The sequence below is a fragment of the Chanos chanos genome, chromosome 9, assembly GCF_902362185.1.
Source record: "Chanos chanos chromosome 9, fChaCha1.1, whole genome shotgun sequence".
In the NCBI taxonomy this organism is placed as follows: Eukaryota; Metazoa; Chordata; class Actinopteri; order Gonorynchiformes; family Chanidae; genus Chanos; species Chanos chanos.
The window spans coordinates 19,787,003-19,795,013 of NC_044503.1; positions in this window are offsets into that span (position 1 = coordinate 19,787,003).

Genomic DNA, 8,011 nt, shown 5'->3' on the forward strand with positions numbered 1-8,011 from the left:
GTCAGAGGCCGTGGGTTTGGAGACAAACGGTCAGATTTCACAAAAACAGGTTAAGGACGACCCCTGTCCGAACAATTCACTCTCCTGTTTCTCGCCGAATGCTGAACGCCAAAACGGGAAGAGAGAGAGAGTGCTGTCCGACGGTGCTCTGGTCGACTGAAATGTCAGAGAGAGTAAATGTTGAGGGAGGAACCTTGGGGCTGTGGTGTTTGCCAGGCTGGTGTTAGATTGTGCATGGCTCCAAACTGGTCTGTGTGTGTACTGCTCTGTTACCAAAGCCTTAAAATGTCACCTCTGGCCGGAAGGCACGTTGCTTTTTTTTGGGGGGGGTAAACAGCTTTTTTCTTTTTTGATGGTGGTTCAGCCATCCTGATTATTACAGGATTGACATTTTTTGTCTTTGTGAGGGAATTCTAACAGACTCCAGAGTTGCACATGGGAAGGTTCGGTTTGACTTAATTCCATAAAGCCCTGGGCCCCTCCAGGGGATTAGAGATGACTAGTTTGGCAAACATGGCCAACCAGATGATCAGCGTGTTTCCAATGCAGGCCTGTCCTTTCACAGCCACCAGGACTACTCAGATCTGTCCTTTTCCAGGCCACTGGCCATGACTGGCCTTCGGTTCCCAAAATTCACTGGAAAGTGTGTCCTTTGTCAAAGACTGGGACTTAAATCCACATGACATTAAGTCATATAGGAAATGAATTGCTCTTGTTTCTTTTGCTTTGTTGGGATGGGAAGTGGAAATGGTCTTCACATCAAGCTTGTAAAAGCTAGCTAAGTCTGTTCAGTCAAGTTATGTTCAAAAAAATTAAAAAAGGGAAAAGTTTTCTGTCATCATAACAACAAAATGTTTCTGGAGAATAGATTACAAATGTGAAACCAATGGCCTGGTCTGGGGTTGTTGAGGTGGTTAGGCCCCTGTTTGGAACTGTCTCGAAGGTTTACTGGACCCATTGTGGTCATTTGCAAGAATGTGAATTTTTCAGCACACACAATGGCCGTTTCCAGGGCAGTCGCCGTGGTGATGGAGTGACGCACGTGTGCAGATGCCAGTCCATATGTTGTGGGGGTAAGAGACAGGCTGGCCAAGGCCCACACGTTTTACACCCCAACAGAAAACTCGTCCAGATTGGAAGTTTCAGCAGCCGTGCACTGAGTGAGTCACTGTGTGAGAACATGCGTCAATCAGGAGTGGAGTCCACCAACACCACCAACACCAACAACAACAGTCCCCAGTTTGTCATTTAAACCTCAGCTACAGCTCCCACACAAACACACTCCACTGCCCTTTACTGGGACAGGAGGGAGGCTTTTATGTGTGTGTGCGTGTGTGTGCGTATGTGTGCGTGCCAGTGTGTATTCTGCTTATTAGTTGACAAGCTCTCGCTCTCTCTCTCTCTCTCTCTCTCTCTCTCTCTCTCTGAAGCCAGGGAGCCTGAAGTATCACACTTTCTAAGTATATGGGACTCTGTATGTGTGTGTATGTGTGTATGTGTGTGTGTGTGTGCGCGTGTGAATGTGTGTTCCTGAGTATGTGTGTCTGTAAGTGCACCATGTCCCACCCACTAATCTCCGTAAAACATTTCCACCTATCGCCTGCAGTTTTGTAACTCAGTCAGCCAGTCACATTGCAGTGTTTGAGCACTACGGCCTTCCCCCGACATTTAGAGACCATTCTTATTTGTTCACGGGCAACACAGTAAATCCTTATCGTGCTGGCAGGTCACAGAGCAGTGAACGTGATGAGTGTGTGATTATAGTGGCTATTATTGGGCCTGTGTGATGAGTGTGTGATTATAAAGGCAGTTATTGAGCCTGTGTGATGAGTGTGTGATTATAATGGCAGTTATTGAGCCTGTGTGATGAGTGTGTGATTATAGTGGCTATTATTGGGCCCTATGTGATGAGTGTGTGATTATAGTGGCTGTTATGGGCCTGTGTGATGAGTGTGTGATCATAGTGGCTGTTATTGGGCCTGTGTGAGGAGTGTGTGAGTATAATGGCTATTATTGGGCCTGTGTGATGAGTGTGTGATCATAGTGGCTATTATTGGGCCTGTGTGATGAGTGTGTGAGTATAATGGCTATTATTGGGCCTGTGTGATGAGTGTGTGAGTATAATGGCTATTATTGGGCCTGTGTGAGGAGTGTGTGAGTATAATGGCTATTATTGGGCCTGTGTGATGAGTGTGTGATTATAGTGGCTGTTATTGGGCCTGTGTGAGGAGTGTGTGAGTATAATGGCTATTATTGGGCCTGTGTGATGAGTGTGTGATTATAGTGGCTATTATTGGGCCTGTGTGATGAGTGTGTGATTATAATGGCAGTTATTGAGCCTGTGTGATGAGTGTGTGATTATAGTGGCTATTATTGGGCCCTATGTGATGAGTGTGAGATTATAGTGGCTGTTATGGGCCTGTGTGATGAGTGTGTGATCATAGTGGCTGTTATTGGGCCTGTGTGATGAGTGTGTGAGTATAATGGCTATTATTGGGCCTGTGTGATGAGTGTGTGATCATAGTGGCTATTATTGGGCCTGTGTGATGAGTGTGTGATTATAATGGCTATTATTGAGCCTGTGTGATGAGTGTGTGATTATAGTGGCTATTATTGGGCCCTATGTGATGAGTGTGTGATTATAGTGGCTGTTATGGGCCTGTGTGATGAGTGTGTGAGTATAATGGCTATTATTGGGCCTGTGTGATGAGTGTGTGAGTATAATGGCTATTATTGGGCCTGTGTGATGAGTGTGTGAGTATAATGGCTATTATTGGGCCTGTGTGATGAGTGTGTGATTATAGTGGCTATTATTGGGCCTGTGTGATGAGTGTGTGAGTATAGTGGCTGTTATGGGCCTGTGTGATGAGTGTGTGAGTATAATGGCTATTATTGGGCCTGTGTGATGAGTGTGTGAGTATAATGGCTATTATTGGGCCTGTGTGATGAGTGTGTGATTATAGTGGCTATTATTGGGCCTGTGTGATGAGTGTGTGAGTATAATGGCTATTATTGGGCCTGTGTGAGGAGTGTGTGAGTATAATGGCTATTATTGGGCCTGTGTGATGAGTGTGTGAGTATAATGGCTATTATTGGGCCTGTGTGATGAGTGTGTGAGTATAATGGCTATTATTGGGCCTGTGTGATGAGTGTGTGATTATAGTGGCTGTTATGGGCCTGTGTGATGAGTGTGTGAGTATAATGGCTATTATTGGGCCTGTGTGATGAGTGTGTGAGTATAATGGCTATTATTGGGCCTGTGTAATGAGTGTGTGAGTATAATGGCTATTATTGGGCCTGTGTGATGAGTGTGTGAGTATAATGGCTATTATTGGGCCTGTGTGATGAGTGTGTGAGTATAATGGCTATTATTGGGCCTGTGTGATGAGTGTGTGATCATAGTGGCTATTATTGGGCCTGTGTGATGAGTGTGTGAGTATAATGGCTATTATTGGGCCTGTGTAATGAGTGTGTGAGTATAATGGCTATTATTGGGCCTGTGTGAGGAGTGTGTGAGTATAATGGCTATTATTGGGCCTGTGTGATGAGTGTGTGAGTATAATGGCTATTATTGGGCCTGTGTGATGAGTGTGTGAGTATAATGGCTATTATTGGGCCTGTGTGATGAGTGTGTGAGTATAATGGCTATTATTGGGCCTGTGTGATGAGTGTGTGAGTATAATGGCTATTATTGGGCCTGTGTGATGAGTGTGTGAGTATAATGGCTATTATTGGGCCTGTGTGATGAGTGTGTGAGTATAATGGCTATTATTGGGCCTGTGTGATGAGTGTGTGAGTATAATGGCTATTATTGGGCCTGTGTGATGAGTGTGTGAGTATAATGACTGAGGAGACGCTTTGACTGCTGTCAGGGCCTGAATCACTCCTCACACACTTACTGCAATGGACAGGAAGGGCGTGGATCTCTGACTCATGTGGCTTTGTGCTGAAATTTTGAAATAACACACACACACACACACACACACACACACACACACACATATACACACACACATACAGTGATGCGTAGCATAACAACGTTTCAGTCAACAACGGACCACATGTACACACGGTGGTCCCATAAGACTATAATGGAACTGAAAAATTCCTATTGCCTAGTGATGTCGTAGCCGTCATAACATCATAGTGTAATGCATTACTCATGCGTTTGTAGTGATGCCGGTGTAAACAAACCTACTGCGTTGCCAGTCATATAAAAATATAGCACATACAATTATGTACAATACACAATACTTGCTAATGATAATGAACAACTATGTTACTGGTTTATATATTTACTATACTGTACTTTTTATCATTATTTTAGAGTGTACTCTTTCTACGTATAAAAAAAAAAAGTTTCCTGTAAAACAATATGCGTGTTACCAAAATTGCCTATCAACACATTTCTCAGAACATATTTCACCAACACACACACACACGCACGCACGCACACACATACACACGTGCACACATACACACACATGCACACACACTCACAAGAAAAGTGTAAAAAAATTTCCTGACTATGTATTCTGTTCTTAGCACTGTATTCTTATTCACATTTCGATTCATATTCTAATTCAGACTAAATACTGAGTAAGTATGAATGGTACTTATGAGTCTGTGTCTGTTGCCACAGACACAATTACTCATCTGCCCTTACTGTATAGTACCATGAGGAAGGTCACTGTGTGAGTGTATGTGTGTGTGTGTGTACAGGATGTAGTAGTTACACAGTGAGGTTCTCATAGACACTTGCTGTGAAGGGCCATTAGGTGACTGTGAGTCTCTCTGATGAGTGTTCAGAGTGGTATGCCCTGCTTTGGCTCCTCATACACATTCTTTATACTCACCTACAGACTACAGCAACACTGCACTACAAATCACAAGAAAAACAGTCTCATCAATGATCTGACACTGTTTTCTCTGTGTGTCAACTCTCTCTTTCTCTGTCTCTCTCTCTCTCTTTTCTCCCACTCCCTCTCCCTCTCCTCTCTCTCTCTCTCTGTGTTTCCCTCTCCCTCTCTCTCTCTCTCTCTCTCTCTCTCTTGCTCTCTCACTTTCTCCCTCTCCAAAAGCCCTGTGTCACTCTCTCCAATGAGCTCAGTGTTGTATTTTAGGAGAGGTAGAGAAAAGGCGGGAGTGGGAAAGGGGGAGGCTGTGACTAAATGTCAGTAGTGATATAACAGCGGGGGGTTGGGGGGGGGGAGTGGATGTGTATTAGGCCGGCTGGCTCTGGTGGGGGGGGGGGGGGGGGGGGGGTTCAGGCGGCTGTGCGGCTAAGGAGTGAGTCAGCGTCTCTCCATCCCACCTCTCATGAGTCAGGCACCTACTCTGCGGGACGGCCCACTCCACCAATCTCCACCAATCATAGAACACTGCTGCCGTCACTGGCCCAACTACACGCTCACTGTGATGCACTTCTAGGACAGAGAAAGAAATAAAGAGACGGGGGAGGGGTAGATAAAGAGTGTGTGTGTGTGTGTGTGTGTGACTGTGTGTGTGTGTGTGTGAGAGAGAGAGAGAGAGAGAGAGAGAGAGGGCGAGGGTGGGTGTGAGAAGTTTTTGGAAAGAGGAAAAAGTGAGTTAATAATCTTAATACAGACGTTACGGTGTGTCATGTGTGTATTTGGGTGCGCGCACATATGCCTACATGTGTATGTATGTGCATGTGCATAGGTGTGTGTGCATGTCTGTATATGTGTGTGTGCGTGTATGTGTGTGTGTGTGTGTGTGTGTATTTATGTGCGTGCCTATATTTACGTGTGAGTGAGTAGCATATAGAACCATAGTTTGTGTTTCCAGTCATGGGCTGGACTGAATCTGGCTGTAGCTGGTGAAAAGTTTGCCCAGTCTTCTGAGGCTAGACATGTGTGCTCACGCTCGCTTCCCTCAGGATCTTTTCCGTCTTACTAAGCCACAGAATACTCTGCATATTTTACCATTCAGTTGGAAAACTCCACAGGGCTATTTTCATCTCTTTCTCATGTAAAGTGAAGGGGGCGGATTTTAGAGGGGTCAGATGTAAAGTGAAGGGGACGGATTTTAGAGGGGTCAGATGTAAAGTGAAGGGGGCGGATTTTAGAGGGATCAGATGTAAAGTGAAGGGGGCGGATTTTAGAGGGGTCAGATGTAAAGTGAAGGGGGTGGATTTTAGAGGGGTCAGATGTAAAGGTAACTAACAGAAAGAGACTAAACATTGGACCTGTTCCTGAGCTTTCAGCTCTTTACTGAGGGTTTTGTTTATGATCTTTTAATGTTATGATATGTGATTACTGTTTTTAGTGTCCCTCTCCAGTGACTCGTGTGTCGTAAAAGACCTTGACAAATTTCTCATAAATATGCTACACCTGATTGACTTCATACGAATCAGCAGTGAAACTTGCTCATGCGAGTGTGTATTGTGTGGTAGATGTTCGTGCTGGTGTGTATTGTGTGGTAGATGTTCATGCTGGTGTGTATTGTGTGGTAGATACTCATGCTGGTATGTATTGTGTGGTAGATGTTCAGGCTAGTGTGTATTGTGTCATGCCAATGGTATGAGGAAAATCTGGTTAATGGTTCACTGTGAATATTAGACTTAATACTAATATCACTTTGCTGTAACCATAACCTTATTTTGGAACCTGAACCCAGTGAAATTACAGATATTCTGAAAAACTCTATTTATAGCTCAGCGCTCTGAACACTGAACCTAGAAATGATTCTGAATACCTCTTCATTAGCCGTACATATAATAAATAACAGCATTAAAGTAGCAGGTACAATAATACTCTTCGAATTCAATACTTCTAGCTAACTAAGTGCCTGGATCACCACATTTAGGAACAAGGAAATAACTTATCACGTACTCAAAGAGTAGGAATACGAACGTACACGTTTAATACAATGATCAAATTCAAACGGTACAGAATGAATCTAATGTTGAATAAATTGGAAATCAGGTGGAATTAAGGCACATCCGCTATACACACACACATACAACAGCATCTAAACTACTAACAAGAAGACGAACAACTAACGGTAGACAATAACAATATCCTCGTTACCTAAAGTATGTATGAATGAACAACTACGCGAGCATGAGGCATTACTCACGAGAAGGCACGCTTAACCAAAAGAACTACCTGAGGGATGCTCTAGTGGAGTTACTTACACACAAAAAGGGGGTTGTGAGGAAGAGAGAGAAAAGGGATGAGGAAGAAGAAGAGCAGGCCCAGCCACGTTCAGGTACGAGAGACCGGAGTTACCGAGGTTGGCAGAGGGAGACCGTGAGCGAGACTTCGTGTCAGTGCCGAGAAAGTCTTTTAGCGTCGCGGATCTTCCATAGCGGTGAGCCTGGGCCAATTCTTCGTGGACTCGAGCAGGACGGAACGGACGGACTTACATTACGGCTGATACAACCGGAGCTCAACCGGAGCTGAACCTTAGCGCAGCTGAACTGAACTTTGGCACAGCTGAACTGAACTGAGCAGAGAGTCTGGCATTTTATCTGATTTGCAGACGGGGGGGGGGGGGGGGGGGGGGGGGGGGGGGGTGCCGCTATCCCCTTGGGGGTGTCTCTGCCTGAAAGGAGGAGACACTCCACACTCCTTGGAATTTGGGAAGTATTAATTTGAGCTCGGTTGAAATAATTTTACATAACTTTTTCCCACTAAAGAATAGTAAAATTACATCCACGTACTTGAATCTACCGCATTTTATGCTCCCGAACAAGACCAAATATGGTTTCTTTACCATTAAAAACAGCACAGTTACACCGATGGTCATACAATTAGATGCTCATGACTTGGCTCCTGGCTATTTAAGTTTTACTGCGCATTTATGACTATACGAACAGTGCGTATTTAACTGATAATATCGTATAATATTTAACTGATAGTTTCGTTTTTCTTTTGTTCTACATAGTTTGTGCCCGAGTGGAGCAATGCAGATGAGGCCTGTGACATGGTCTGAATTCCATTTTCTCAGGGAAACTAACCTCCCGAGGTGATCTAGTCTCCCTCGC